At 34.3% G+C, this 17,152-nt stretch overlaps 1 long non-coding RNA gene across 1 annotated transcript; it reads left to right on the forward strand.

Annotated features, from left to right (window-relative positions):
- Positions 1-8,933: 8,933 nt before the first annotated feature.
- On the forward strand, positions 8,934-16,557 carry LOC130465613 (uncharacterized). The gene is made up of 5 exons (XR_008925679.1): positions 8,934-9,453; positions 10,749-11,120; positions 11,401-11,494; positions 11,583-11,642; positions 16,309-16,557. It is a non-coding gene; the product is annotated as an uncharacterized lncRNA (long non-coding RNA).
- Positions 16,558-17,152: the final 595 nt, after the last annotated feature.

Here is a 17,152-nt window from a genome sequence, read left to right on the forward strand (position 1 = left end):
AACTACTACTAAAATAACCACAACGAACATTAAGGTAACTATAAAAACACTTCAAAAAATAAAATAAAGGTAACTATATCATTCATATACTAACTATGTTAAACACAAACCCTAATTTCAACAAAACAACATGAAAATCAAATCGCTCAAAAAATAAACCACTGAAATCACTTCAAAAACATACTAGAAGGTTGATTACGAAAACAAAACCTAATTTCAACAAAACAATATGAAAATCAAATCGCTCAAAAAATAAACCACTGAAATCACTTCAAAAACATACCAGAAGGTTGATTACGAAAACAAAACCTAATTTCAGCAAAACAACATGCAAATCAAATCGCTCAAAAAAACCACTGAAATCACTTCAAAAACATACCAGAAGGTTGATTACGCCGCGGACGAGTTTGAACAACTTCATTCGCCGGTTGTTCCGACGAAGCGACGACAACGTCCTTTTTTGAAACAGTAACTGCCTTCTTTTTCACCATTGTAACAGAAATTCAAACAACGCAGTGATTTTTTGATGATTTTTGAGTGATTTTTGAGTTGATTTGGACACAAAACCTAGAAATTATTGATGAAACTGAATGAAAGAGGGAAATTGAGAAACAGTTGAGAGAGGAGAGAGAAATTGAGAGAGAATTGCAGGAAGTTGAAACGCGCAAAAAAAGAAATAAAAAAAATTCAAATTAGTTTATATACTACACGAATCCGCACGTGACAGTCACTTGTTTTCAGTTGCTAAGAAAGTTGTAATGCCTATAATACCCTGGTCCATGCTATGGACCCGGTTTAGTATAGTGTAAATAAGCTACTAAACCACTAAGGTTTTTATAAACCATTATACATATTACAAAACGGTTAAGGCTAGTACCAGAATTACGCAGCGAAAATAACTACCTTTCAAAATATGAATAATATAGTTAATGGCCTCTACTACAAGTTGGAACCATATAGGCCCAAACCAAAAATCCAAACTAAAACAATCCGTTATCCAAGAATAGTCTAGACTAATTATTAAAATAATGTTTAGAAATCATGCAAGTAAAAGTAAGTAACTCTCAACATTCCCATCCTGAATTATAACTTCACTTGCAATGTCACCTTTAGAAATCCTGCTTAAAAAGTGCTACTCCCTGACAATGCAAATGCAATTGGTGGATCATCATATAGGGTCATTATGGCAAAGGCCATGACCAAAAGACATATAGCATGTAATCAACAAAAGTTGAGTACTACAAGTTAAAGCAAAGCTTATAACTAATATGCTTTACTCTAAATTACAATAATTGAAACCACATGCAAAAGTCATTTAATAAACAGATAATCATAAAGACAAGACTCGACTCTTGTCTTTATAAATTAATTAGAATAAGCAACGAACGAGTTCTTGAAAAAGAAATGTCCAGTGGACGATTATTGGGAGCCCACCAAACACTAAAAGAAATAATAGTAATGTGCGATGGAATTCCCTGTGTAAAAAGTAGCAATACAATGTCTTGTATCACCAATTAGAAGTAACTGACCTACAGTCTCGTACTTCCCCCATTGTTCATACTCAAGGTGCTTACATTCCAAGAGAAGTTTATTCGGTTTCACTTTACGTTTATCAATTATTTTATTAAAAAGCCGAATCAAGACACAATCAAATAAAAATTTAATAAAAGAACAACCAAACAATGCTTCTTTTAGAATCCTTTAGGACTTGTGATCGACACGCACATGACTCCAATGAATTACTACTTTGTTCCTTCTCAACATGATTCTACATATGAGTCCACGACATGCCTGTTAACATGTGGATTGTGCACTGGGCACGAATAATTCCAAATTCAATTCACATTGACAACGTCTCTATAAATGTATGCTCTACATGTCTGAAGCACACGTGGTTACATAAATTGTATACCCTACACGGACGACGCACGTGTGGTTACTGAATAGTGCAACATGACACGAATAAACTTTGGCTCTTAGTATGCTAGACCTTACATACTATAGCATAAATAAGCTTCCTTGCATGCGCATAAACCATACATGAATAAATCATACTTGAATAACATGCTTTCTATAAACTTCAACAAACATAAACAATGCCAACATGCTTGCTCACATACTCAAACATGAATCAGTAATCCAAGTAAACATGAATCACAACATCATAAACGTAACATGTATTCACATGAATAAATTGGATTGCCCTAAACTTATATGTACCTTGAATACCTAAGTAGAGGGGATACTTTGTGATTCAATTCCAATTTACTAGAAATCTACTCCTATCATAAAATAAATAATCTTAATAAATTCTCATGTTCATTAAAATTCCAGCAACATTATTAGTTTTAAATCGCTTGAATTAATTACAAATTAATCATTATTAACGTAAATAATAATTCTAATTAATTAAAACCCTAGCATAAAATTTAATTATTTTCATGCATAAAACCATTAAAAATCGACACTTTAATGACCATAAACGAATCTGAAAGTTCATATTGATTATCATAATTAAAATCAACATTTAATTATGCTAATCAATTGATCATATGAGTTTAATTAAAACCCTAATCATGGAATATAATTAAAACTCATAAAAATTAATGCTTTAGTAATTAAAAACAAACTTGAAAATTCCAATCACCAATCAATACTTCAAATTACCAACAATCATCCATTAAAACAAGGAAAATTTGGTAATATTAATCCAACCTTTGGCCGATTTTCTTTTATTAAGCCCACCTACGACATATTTTGTTAGTAATCCCACTTTTACTACCCAACGACTTTTATTGGGCCCAACATGTCATAAACCTATTGTAGGCGGTAATATGTCCCCACGTGACAATATTATCTCTCTCTTTTTCCTCGATATATTCAGGCATCATCATCAATTCATCATCATCTCGTTGACTCTTTCACCGGTAACCGGTCACTTAAGCCCAATAAAAGTCGTTGGGTAGTAAGGTGAGATTATTAAAAATATGTCGTAGGTCGGATTAATAAATGAAATCGGCCAAATTTTGGATTAATATTACCAAATTTTCCTAAAAACAATATCTTTCATCATCTATCATTAATAATCCCAAAACAATTTAATTTAAACAATGATAATTTAAATAGAAGGGAGATAAGAGGAACGAAAACACACCGGTTGGCTAACAATAAAGGGGCACAGCGAAAGCGTGGAGCAGAAGGAAAGTGCTCGGCGGCAAGGCAGAGGCGAGGAGGAAGCAACAACGGTTGGGCTACTTGGTCGTGGCTCTCGTCGAAAAGAGCGGAGGCAAAAAGAGAAATACTACTGCAGTATTTTAAAACGGCTATAACTCCTAATCTATTACTCGAAATCAAACGATTCTTGTTGCTAAATTCAATAAATTTTTGATATCTACAACTTTGAAGAATGAGATTTTGTCTGAAAACGAACGCAGGTAGGATAAATAAGGCCAATCAGAAGTTGGACGGAAAAAGAAGAGAATTAAGGTTAGGGTTTTGCTTTTATCTTTAATGATTATTAGTGAGGGATTTTTAGGGTGATCACCTTTATTTATAAGCTTAGAAAATTCGAAGACGGCCTAGGCTTTAGGATTTCCTTTCGGGCTTCATTAAATACAAACTGGGCTTGCATAAATGTTGGACTTGAACTTGGAATTGAATTGAGCTAGAATATTTTAAAACTCATTTTCTTTTCTAAAAACCCAATTAAAATTCCCCAACTTAAAACTAAAATCATTTTCTTTCCAATTAAAAACAATTAATATTTTTAATTAATAAAATACATTTAAATAAATATTTAATTTATAAAATCTATAAAAAAATTATAAATATAATTAAATATATTTATAATTACTTAAAAATACGGGGTATTACAGACACCCACAATCAACAAATGCATAAGGAACTATCAAGAATACCAAGAAGAAATCAAATCAATACCACCCAAAACAATTTACTAAAGCTAAACATAGTAATTAAAATTAACTAAACAACTAAACTTAAGCCAAGAAACAGGGGAGGAACGAAGCAAAAGGGAAATAAATTGGCCCATCAACCCCAAAACACAAACCCTCCACAAATTTTTACATTTACCTTCAAAAAAGGGGTGATTCGACACTACGTGACTGAAGGAAATATGCCCTTCAGCCATGCATTAGTCCAACACTATGGTTCACATTAATTAAGGAATAATTAATTCAGTAAGATCAAGTCATCGGAACAGCTAGCTGGAGCATTGCTTCCGATAAGTGAGTTCTAATCCTTATTAGGCTCACAGCTTACTCTTGACTGAACCTACAAAGTCACACCAATGGCATATAACCGATCACCGGATAAAATGAATCGGAAATTCATTTAACGTCTTATCGGAAATTTAGATCGGACAAACAATATACGATAAGCCGATGGATCGGAATCATATATCGTATCGCATATGTCATGAGCTTGGCCGCACAAATCGTTATATCGTAAGACATTGGATCGTCGCATACTATACAACGAATATTGGTCGTAAGGCGATAGGCGCGGATACGGAATCACACACAACAACGATACCAGCCCACAAGGAAAGCACTTGCGCGAAAAGCCTTTGGGCATAGTATCGCTGCTACACGGAACAACGTGGCAGAATGTATGGGCTTCCAGCTTGTGCCTTGGGTGCGCGGTAGAGCAAAGTAACAACAACGCTGGCTTGCACGACCCATGGCATTGATAGGGAAATTTCCATGTCGCTGAATCGAAAGCCGCCAAATCAAACAAAATTTATAAGATCCTAAACCAACGCACTATATGGACTATAGTGGCAAGTTAAGGTACCGTCCCAAAAGAACGGATTGGTTTGAGCTTAAACACCAAGCTAGCTTAGAAAGAAAATTGAATTGATTGTGTCACAACTAAGGAATCTAGACTAATTAGGCAAATAATTATGGAAAGTGTTAGGGGAATCGGGGGTCAAATTGGATTCATTGGGGAAAACGAATTGCAATGCAAGCATGATAATGTAAAGATATGCAATTAAGGAAGCAACCAACAATAATGGCTTTGCACCCCTCTTGGTTAGCAAGCCTTGCCAACTCTAACTCCAATGGTACGCTCTCGCGTCACCTTATAACTAGGATGGGAAATTAAATCAACTAGTCACTCAAATTCATTCATAGACTCTCAATTTCTTGCCAAATCCAAAAAGAACACTCCAATTATAATGACAATCATAGTATTTTCAACTACTAATCAAATCATACATGGAAATCCTGGATTGCAAGTCACTATTTAATCACATCACCAATCAACAAATCAACTCTACATCCCCAATTACTCCCCAAGAATCACCCCTAACCCTAACAATTGGACTACTCACTACACATTAAGCTAAGGAGTGAAATCAAGGAATTGAACATAGTGATGTTATTGAAAATGAAATTAGAGATTAAACTAGAAATTGAATTTGAAATGAATAGAATTCAAAGGAAATAGCAATCAAAAAGGCAATCACAAAATTCAGAAATTAAAGCAATTAAGAATGCAAAAGAAGAAGTAGAAGAGAATAAGAGGAAGAGAAATTACTATTAAGCTTCAACAATTATGCATTAATCTTCAAATTGAAATCTACAATCAAGAATTCTTCACTTTCTCTCTCTAAGAATTGAAACTGAAAATCAAAGCTCTCAAAACTCTCTCTCTAAAAACTAACTCCCCCAAAACTAACTAACTAAAATAATAAAACGAAAAATTATTTATATGTTTCCAAAAGTAGAAATTAAAATGACGAAAAAGAATCAGCACGCGTCGTCGTGCGGGCGCACAGACCCCTCTGCAAGTGCACAGAAAAGTGTGTGTGAACAGAAATTCTGTGCGTCCACACAGAGCGACGATTCAGTGGCTTCGCACCGTGCGAGCGCACAAAATTCCTGTGCGGTCGCACAGAACAACTTCAGCCATTCCCTTGCCCAATTCTTGTGTGGTCGCACATCATCCGTTGTGTGGACGTATGGAGGAGCCTGTGCGAGCGCACCGTTGTATTTCGTGCGGGCGCGCACATTTGACATGACCTTTTGGTATCGGCTTCAAATCTGTGCGAGCGCACAGATTTTCCGTGTAGGCGCACAAGCTGGAGACTTCAACAATAACTCTTTTTCTTCACCGTGCGCGCGCACAGCTGACTTGTGCGCGCGCATAGTCCTATTTCCTGCACATTCTACCTTGGATTTCCACGTCTTCTCAAGATTTACCTATAATACATCAAAGTGGAATAAAGCATATAAATGGCCTTTAAACTAACCAAAATCACACAAAACATAATAAAAACGGTAAGAAATCCTAAGCTAAGAGAGACATAAATGCCGCTCATCAAACTCCCCCAAGCTAAGCGTTTGATAGTCTCTAGCAAACTAAGCATAAAATAGAGAAAAACAAGCTCATTATTGAGATTCTAGAAATTACGAAAACAAGAACTACAAGAATATACAAACTAACTCACTATCGTAGGAATCACGGTTGCATTTAAGTACATGCAACAAGCTCTTTGAACCCCACAATCGCTCATGAGGCCGAGTGAGATCTTGCAAGGGTTTCCAAAGAGTTCAATCCATATATAACTGTCAAAAATGAATCGAGGCAAGACCTAAAAAGGAAAATAAACCAAGAAAAAGAAAAGAAAAGGGAAGAAAGGAAAAGAAAAAGAAAACAAAACAAAACTACAAAAAATCCAAGGACGCAAATATTCCTAAAACGATAAATGAATGCACGCTGATCAATGTCTTAGGTCGAGTGAAAGATTCAAGTGTAAAGCATAGAGAACTAAGGAATTGCACTAATCTATCCCACTTCTGAAGGAAATAATGCCCTTGGTCCAAGTATGCATTTAATGTTAAGTCTAATAAATGTGGTTCAGTATTAATTAACAAGTTAATAATTCAGTGAGATCAAGTGAGCTGAATGCCTAGCTAGAGGCCGCTTCAGTTCAAGTGGAATTAATGATATTAATCCACATCTTACTCTTGACTGAACCCGTAGGGTCACACAAATAGTAGGTAAACGGATCAAGTATTTAATGGAATTAAATACTCCATCTATGGATATTCGGAATCGACGGATCTTGGTTTCAGTGGGAGCTGAGATCGTCAAAGGCAAGAAATGAATACTCCGGAAACGATGATATTGTCGGAAACGGAAATATGGATCGTATCGGAAATATAAATATTATCCAAGTCGTAGATGTTTTCGGAAACGGAAACATGGTACGTATCGGAAAATATTATTGGAAATGGAAATATTGCCGGAATCGGAAATATTGCCGGAAACGGAAATATTGTCAGAATCGGAAATATTATCGAAATCGGAAAACAATTCCGGAAACGGAAATATTAAATATTTGTTCGAAACGGAAATGAATTCCGGAATCGGAAATATTAAATATTGTTCGTATCGGAAATGAATTTCGGAATCGGGAATTTAATCGGAAGCGCGTCGTACGAATTAGCATCGGATGAGACTTACTAGACGAAGGCCCAGCATGAAGCCATGCCTACGCCCAGCAAGCCGAGCGCCCAAACACACGCTGCCAAGCCACGCCAGGCCCAGCGCAAGGCCAGGCCCAACAATGGCCTTGGCGCGCGCGCGCGGGCTGATGCTCGTGGGCTGCGAGTAGCGCCAGCTCGTGTGGGCCGCTAGGCCTGCGCGGGTTTGTGCGATGCTCGTGCTCGTGCAACATTTGTGTTTCAATACAAATCCTAAAGCTAATAGAATTTGTTCTATGATTAAATCCTAATCCTAATAAAGATAGAATTTGTTTCATAGAGTTTTAATAAGATTCTAATTAAATAAATTAGTATCCTAATAGGATTCCAAGTCCTTTTCCATAACTCTATAAATAGGTGCCTAGGGTCACATATTTACATCGAGATTTGAAGTATTTAAAAGGTTAGATTTTCAAGCAAAAATCAGCCACAAACACTTGCCCTATTAGCCGAAATTTGTAGTACCTTAAGGGCGATTCTAGTTGGTCAATCTTAAGGCGGATCCGGACGTTCTGTGGACTATCTTCGGAGGGACGACACTTGGAGTCCTAAAGACTTGTTCTTGTTCGGTTCGGGCGCAGCTAGGGAGGGCACACTACAAAGTGTATGCATCTGAATTATGCTAAATGATTATGTGTTAATAATATGTTTCCTGGCTTTATGGTTTTTCCGCATGATTTATGTTTATTCATATGTATCATAACCTCACAGTGGTATCACGAGCCTCTTATTATTTTCATAATCTAAATTGCATGACATGGTTAAATTTTACAAATTTGCAAAGAATTAAAAGGGGTGATTAATTTTTGTAATTGATAATTAATTGCAAATTGCGTTTATTTAATTATATGTACGCAGTTTTTCGGCAGTTTATTCGTTACTCATCCAAATCGAGTGATTTTTGTGTCAATTCCGCATGTAAAAGGCATTCTAAAATTCGAAGCCTAACTATGACTTTTCGGAGGTTTAAGTTTTTCGAACGCAAAAGTTTGTAAATTTAAGATGTTAAATTGAATATTTGCGATTCTTGTTGATAAATTTTGAGTTTTTGATTGACCTACAGTATATGTTTAACAATTATGAATACCTAGACTTGTTAATTATACAACCTAATTTGTAATTATGATTAATTTGTTGAAATTCGAATAATTTAGAATTGATTTGTTTTTCATTATTAATTAATAATTTAATTAGGTATCCATGATTAAAATCCACCATAAAAATTGTTAATTTATATTAAATTTTAAATTTTTATGACCTAGATTTGAATCCTTGTTAATCGGAAATTAATTAATTAATAAATTTACGATTTTTCGCCCTAAAATTATGAACACTAGTAGAAAAAACCCCTGTTGCAGCCCCCTTGTTGCAGCGTACATGTATAAATACGCTTCAACAACCAGTCGGTCAACGCGGGTCAAACCCTTTAAAGGGTTATCGCAGCGTACATTTTAGTTGTTCGCAGCAAATGTGTTTGTTGCAGCGTACAAAATAAAAGCCCGCAGCAACAACCCGACTTTGTTGCAGCGTACATGTTATTGCCCGCTGCAACAAGTCCGCGTTTCAAAAAAATTTACTTTCCTATGCAACAAACCGCGCTCAAACGAGCGGGCTCAAACGTACGTTGTTCTTTCTCTGCTCCAAGATTTTTCCCTTAAACAAATATCCAAACAAACCGTCGAACTCAGCCGTCGAACTCAGCCCTGCGTCGCCGTCGAACTCAGCCCTACGTCGCCGTCGAACCCAAGCGTTGCTCAGCCCTGCGTCGCTGTCTTCGCCGGTGTGTGGTGTTCTAGCCTCATCTCCCCCATCCCGTTCAATTCTCGCGCGGCCTGTCACTGAAAGGTTATATTCTTGGTCGGCCGGGGGTTCAGCATTTCCCCGTCGCGTCGTGGTTCCGGTGGTTGCTCGGCGTCGTGGTTCCGGTGGTTTTGCTATGGTGTGTTCAATTTTTATTTTCGTTTTTTATTTTCGTTTTCAGATTAGGGTTCAATTTTAGTTTTTGATTTTCGTTTTGATTATTGTTTTTGATTTTCGTTTTTGATTTTCGTTTTGATTTTCGTTTTGATTTTCGTTTTTGATTTTTGTTTTGATTTTCGTTTTGATTTTCGTTTTGATTTTCGTTTAAGGGAAAAAGCTCTGAGCTTCTTAGTGTAATCCTTTTCTCTATCCTTCAATTTAATTACCATTATGTTTTATTATTAGGTTTAATTTAGGGTATTCCTAATATGATCGATTTCTGCTTCTATTTTTATAAATTTGCTTCAATTCATCATGTTGAATCGCATGTTTGACGCTCTAATTAAGCTAAAATCCATCTTGCTAATAATTTATGGTCTGTAAATATGACTATATTGGTTATTTGGGGATTACCCTTGAACATTTGTTTGCAATAGATGTTAGATGACCCTTTTTCTTGTTTTTTTTTTTTGGGATTAACCTAGAATTTTGTTTGTTTTGTCATAAACTATGCTCATTATGCAACATTAATCTGGAGACAAATGGGTTTTGTGAATACCAATTAGCTCACATTAGCTTTCGTTGTGTTTTCAATTGCATTCCGTTACTCTGTAGATTAATTGGTGTCAAGCTTCAAGCTTATGAAGTGATTTTTTAGCAGAAAACCTAAGGAATGTCATTGTGTAATTTTACGGTGTTGGTTGGTTGATTTCTTGTGGGTTTTTTGTACTTGTTCTACAATTGATTTGACGTTTTTAGGTTCCAAAGGCTCAGGTTTTTGAGAGGTTTGAGCTTGGGAATGGATATTTGGAGAATAATTTATGAGAGATTAAGAAAACAACAATCACCCTTCTAGCACGGTTCTGTGGTGAATAATAGGGTGAAAGGAGGCAGGTGCCATGTGTTATTTTATTCTTCTAGCCTTTGTTTTCAGGAAATAAACCACCAGGAGTTCAGGTCTAATCTCAGGCCTTAAGGAACATTTTGATATGTCGGTGATCAATGTATTTTACTCCGTACTTGTTACCTTTTTGTAATGTTCTTCGTAGGATATCTGTGTTTTTCTGTAATGTTCTTCGTGATAGCAGTTGTTCTCATAGAGTGATAAATACTGATAAAGATGCGAGTGTCCAGTTTCTTGCTTTATTCAGCATATCAGCTTCCTCTCCAACTTTTTTTCTTGTTCATACAAAAAGGGATAGCAGAAGTGAAATTGTATATGCATGCTCATTTGGCTGGTTTCTTGAATCAACACATTGCTGTATGTTGATGCAGGTCCAAGACGAGCTTGTTTCTTCCATTAAAGATGCAGCGGAAGGACTTTTTCACCTAAAACGTGCCCGGCTGTTACGTGAAGTTGATTCAGCTGTGCAGGACTCTATATATTCCCATAAAGACGCTGCGGTCGAGCTTATAAATCCAGCAAAGTTGGGTGGTTCCCAACTTCCGTGCGAAGACTTAGAGGTAGAACCATTAGATTCTACTAATGTTGAGGCAGAAATATTGGGAGACCCAAGTTATTTTATTGGATCAAAATGTAGATTCCGCCACACCGATGGGCGTTGGTATAATGGTCAAATTGTTCAGTTGGATGGTTCTTCTTCCGCCAGAGTTTCTTTCCTCAATCCAACGTCAGAGAAGATGATGGTGAGTTCCTTGTAATCTAAAGCTGGCCCCTGTTGTTATACTCCCCACCACCACAACATTATAGTTACTCAATACTTTGTAGGTCTGTATTTGTTGTTTTGTACTTGCTTGTCTTATTATAGCTATATATAGGTAATGGCAGAGTATTTAAATAAGATGCCTTGTAGGAGGTGCTGTCATTCTTTGGCAAGATGGTTTTTATCTGTTTGTTCTTCCTCGAAGTGGAAGGAAACCCTATCTGTGGTTTGAAACTTAAAGTAGTATTATTGTTCTGCTTTAGCAAAATGTAGACCCCTGAGTTCAAGCTAGTGGGGATAGGGCAGAAGCAATGTCATTATCATTCGAGTGACAGATCGAAGGAGACTGATCATAAGGTTAGAAGTTGTTCACTCTTCTCTTTTCATGCTATTTGACATCTTGTAGCTTCATTTTTGTAACATCTTTAAAGATTTATTATTATAGACTCTACGAAGGCTTGCTCAGAACTGTGAGGCAGCAAGGAAAAGCCGGTTGAGGAAAAAAGTAAGACATCTAATTTTGTTTCTTGCATGTACTTTGGTGTTGGTTAATTATTTAATTTGTTTTCTCATTTAATTAATTAATGGAATTAGCTGAAGAAGGATTCCATGTGGGGAAAAAATAAGTCATAAAGCTAATATGAAAATCGGCTAAGTTTCTACTTGTTTTTATTTTTTGGTCTTTAACATGCTCTTGTATTATCTTTCTTTTTCTTTCCCTCCCTTTTTCTTTTTTGGAAATAGGCATAGGTTGTTCTTGGATTTGGGTGGAAATAGGCATATGATTAGTTGTAACTTTCCAAGACTCAATCCAATCTATTTATGTACATTTGAGACTTGTTTGGCTATATAGGTCATATTTAGGCTAAAATGACATTTTCGCTCCCAACTTTGAACTAATGAACCTAAGAACTCATTTCAAACTTACTACATGATTTATATGATTAGCTTTAACTTTCCAAGACTCAATCCAATCTATTTATGCACATTTGAGACTTGTTTGGCCATTATAGGTCATAATTAGGCTAAAATGACATTTTTCGCTCCCAACTTTGAACTAACGAACCTAATGACTCATTTTATTCTTATTACATGATTAATATGCATAATATTAACTTTATAAAACTCATTCTAATCTATGTATGCACATTTGAGACTTTGGTCGTTATAGGTCATAGTTAGGCTAAAATAAGTCATTTTCGCTCCCAATTCATAACTAGATAACCTAAGGATTCATTTCAAACTTATTACATGATTAATATGATTAGTTTTAAATTTCCAACACTCGTTCCAATCTATCTCTGCACATTCGAGACTTCTTTTTCCGTTATAGGTCATATATAGGCTAAAATGTCACTAACGAACCTAAGGACTCATTTTAAACTTACTAAATGTTTTATATGCTTAGTTTTGACTTTCTAGAACTCATTCCAATCCATTTACGCATATTTAAGGCTCATTGTGTCGTTATAGGTCATATTTAGGCTAAAGTGCCATTTTCGCTCCCAACTTTGAACTTAAGAACCTAATGACTCATTTTAAACTTATTATATGATTAATATGTTTAGTTTTAAGTTTCTAAGACTTATTCTAATCTGTTTATGCACATTTAATGCTTGTTTGATAGTTATAGGTCATATTTAGGCTAAAATGAGGCATTTTCGCTCCTAACTTTAAAATAAAGAACCTAAGCACTCATTTTAAACTTAATACATGTTTAATATGCATAATTTTAACTTTATAAGACTCGTTCCAATCTATTTATGCACCTTTAAGGCTCATTAGGTCGTTGTAGGTCATATTTAGGCTAAAATGACATTTTCGCTCCCAACTTTGAACTTAAGAACCTAATGACTCATTTTAAACTTATTATATGATTAATATGCTTAGTTTTAAGTTTCTAAGACTTATTCTAATTTGTTTATGCACATTTAATGCTTGTTTGATAGTTATAGGTCATATTTAGGCTAAAATGAGGCATTTTCGCTCCTAACTTTGAACTAAAGAACCTAAGGACTCATTTTAAACTTATTACATGATTAATATGCTTAGTTTTAAGTTTCTAAGACTTATTCTAATCTATTTATGCACATTTAATGTTTGTTTTATCGTTATAGGTCATATTTAGGCTAAAATGAGGCATTTGCGCTCCTAACTTTGAACTAAAGAACCTAAGGACTCATTTTAAACTTATTACATGATTAATATGCTTAGTTTTAAGTTTCTAAGACTTATTCTAACTACTTATACACATTTAAGGCTTGTTTGGTCGTTATCGGACATATTTAGGCTAAAATAACATTTTCGCTCCAAACTTTGAACTAAAGAACCTAAGGACTCATTTTAAACTTACTAAATGTTTTATATTCTTAGTTTTGACTTTCTAGAACTCATTCCAATCCATTTATGCATATTTAAGGCTCATTGTGTAGTTATAGGTCATATTTAGGCTAAAGTGCCATTTTCGCTCCCAACTTTGAACTTAAGAACCTAATGACTCATTTTAAACTTATTATATGATTAATATGCTTAGTTTTAAGTTTCTAAGACTTATTCTAATCTGTTTATGCACATTTAATGCTTGTTTGATAGTTATAGGTCATATTTAGGCTAAAATGAGGCATTTTCGCTCCTAACTTTAAAATAAAGAACCTAAGCACTCATTTTAAACTTAATACATGTTTAATATGCATAATTATAACTTTATAAGACTCGTTCCAATCTATTTATGCACCTTTAAGGCTCATTAGGTCGTTGTAGGTCATATTTAGGCTAAAATGACATTTTCGCTCCCAACTATGAACCAAAGAACCTAAGGACTCATTTTAAACTTACTAAATGTTTTATATGCTTATTTTTAACTTTCTAGTACTCATTCCAATCCATTTATGCACATTTAAGGCTCATTGTGTCGTTATAGGTCATATTTAGGCTAAAATGACATTTTCGCTACAAATTTGAACTTAAGAACCTAATGACTCATTTTAAACTTATTATATGATAAATATGCTTAGTTTTAAGTTTCTAAGACTTATTCTAATCTGTTTATGCACATTTAATGCTTGTTTGATAGTTATAGGTCATATTTAGGCTAAAATGAGGCATTTTCGCTCCTAACTTTAAAATAAAGAACCTAAGCACTCATTTTAAACTTAATACATGTTTAATATGCATAATTATAACTTTATAAGACTCGTTCCAATCTATTTATGCACCTTTAAGGCTCATTAGGTCGTTGTAGGTCATATTTAGGCTAAAATGACATTTTCGCTCCCAACTATGAACCAAAGAACCTAAGGACTCATTTTAAACTTACTAAATGTTTTATATGCTTATTTTTAACTTTCTAGTACTCATTCCAATCCATTTATGCACATTTAAGGCTCATTGTGTCGTTATAGGTCATATTTAGGCTAAAATGACATTTTCGCTACAAATTTGAACTTAAGAACCTAATGACTCATTTTAAACTTATTATATGATAAATATGCTTAGTTTTAAGTTTCTAAGACTTATTCTAATCTGTTTATGCACATTTAATGCTTGTTTGATAGTTATAGGTCATATTTAGGCTAAAATGAGGCATTTTCGCTCCTAACTTTAAAATAAAGAACCTAAGCACTCATTTTAAACTTAATACATGTTTAATATGCATAATTATAACTTTATAAGACTCGTTCCAATCTATTTATGCACCTTTAAGGCTCATTAGGTCGTTGTAGGTCATATTTAGGCTAAAATGACATTTTCGCTCCCAACTATGAACCAAAGAACCTAAGGACTCATTTTAAACTTACTAAATGTTTTATATGCTTATTTTTAACTTTCTAGTACTCATTCCAATCCATTTATGCACATTTAAGGCTCATTGTGTCGTTATAGGTCATATTTAGGCTAAAATGACATTTTCGCTACAAATTTGAACTTAAGAACCTAATGACTCATTTTAAACTTATTATATGATAAATATGCTTAGTTTTAAGTTTCTAAGACTTATTCTAATCTGTTTATGCACATTTAATGCTTGTTTGATAGTTATAGGTCATATTTAGGCTAAAATGAGGCATTTTCGCTCATAACTTTAAAATAAAGAACATAAGCACTCATTTTTAACTTAATACATGTTTAATATGCATAATTATAACTTTATAAGACTCGTTCCAATCTATTTATGCACCTTTAAGGCTCATTAGGTCGTTGTAGGTCATATTTAGGCTAAAATGACATTTTCGCTCCCAACTATGAACCAAAGAACCTAAGGACTCATTTTAAACTTACTAAATGTTTTATATGCTTATTTTTAACTTTCTAGTACTCATTCCAATCCATTTATGCACATTTAAGGCTCATTGTGTCGTTATAGGTCATATTTAGGCTAAAATGACATTTTCGCTCCCAACTTTGAACTTAAGAACCTAATGACTCATTTTAAACTTATTATATGATAAATATGCTTAGTTTAAGTTTCTAAGACTTATTCTAATATGTTTATGCACATTTAATGCTTGTTTGATAGTTATAGGTCATATTTAGGCTAAAATGAGGCATTTTCGCTCCTAACTTTAAAATAAAGAACCTAAGCACGCATTTTAAACTTAATACATGTTTAATATGCATAATTTTAACTTTATAAGACTCGTTCCATTCCATTTATGCATATTTAAGGCTCATTGTGTCGTTTTAGGTCATATTTAGGCTAAAATGACATTTTCGCTCCCAACTTTGAACTTAAGAACCTAAGGACTCATTTTTAAATTATTATATGATTAATAAGCTTAGTTTTGAGTTTCTAGCACTTATTCTAATCTACTTATACCCATTTAATGCTTGTTTGATCGTTATAGGTCATATCTAGGCTAAAATAAGGCATTTTCGCTCCCAACTTTAAAATAAAGAACCTAAGGACTCATTTAAAACTTATTACATGTTTAATATGCATAATTTTAACGATCTAAGACTCGTTCCAATCTATTTATGCACCTATAGACTCATTGGGTCGTTATAGGTCATATTTAGGCTAAAATGACATTTTCGCTCCCAACTTTGAACTAAAGAACCTAAGGACTCATTTTAGACTATTAGGACATTGTCATTAGTTTCTTGAATGTTAAAATGTGATATTTAATTTGTATTTAATCTAATGTTTAATTTAAATTTCTGTTTTTGTAAAGGTCTACACTCCGAGGATTGCGCCTTATGCGAGGAATTTGATGTGGTTCGTGAGCAATGGGCTAAGTTTTTTACCAACAAGTATTTATTATTGGCTTTAGCGCGCTTGATCGAGTTGGTTTAGTTGTTATAGAATAAATTTTATATTAAAATGTATGTTTATGTTGAAATTGGAACATATATTTAAATGTAATATGTGCACTTTGGTTTTGGGATATATAGTATACAAAACTCCAGTTGTTGTTTTTATATTTGTTATACAGGTTGCGTTATTCTATTATTGTTTTGACAGGTTTCTATATTTAGTGCAAGGCACTCTAGGTATCCCTAAACAAAATTAGAATTTTCCCGCCAAAAGTGCTTTTTTGCAGCGTACATATATGTTGTACGCTGCAACAAGGGAAAAAAATTTCGCAAAAATTCAGACTTGTTGCAGCGTACAAATAAATGTACGCTGCAAAAAATTGAGTAATTCAGACTTGTTGCAGCGTACAAATAAATGTACGCTGCAAAAAGTTGGGTCTGTTGCAGCGGGCTTTTATATGTACGCTGCAACAAGTCCAAAATTTTGCCAATTTTTTGGCACTTGTTGCAGCGTACATCTAAAAGCCCGCTGCAACAAATCACTTTTTGCAGCGAACATGTACGCTGCAACAAGTTCAGACTTGTTGCAGGCCCCCCAGTTGCAGCATACGATGTACGCTGCAACAGGGGTCTAAAAGCCCGCTGCAATAAGGGTTTTTTCTACTAGTGGAAATTAATATGATTTATTAATTTGTCGTTAATTTTAAATTAAAAAATTTTAAATTTTTATGAAATCGCTCATAAATGTTGCACGCACAAAGC

Source organism: Spinacia oleracea, chromosome 1, assembly GCF_020520425.1.
Source record: "Spinacia oleracea cultivar Varoflay chromosome 1, BTI_SOV_V1, whole genome shotgun sequence".
Classification (NCBI taxonomy): Eukaryota; Viridiplantae; Streptophyta; class Magnoliopsida; order Caryophyllales; family Amaranthaceae; genus Spinacia; species Spinacia oleracea.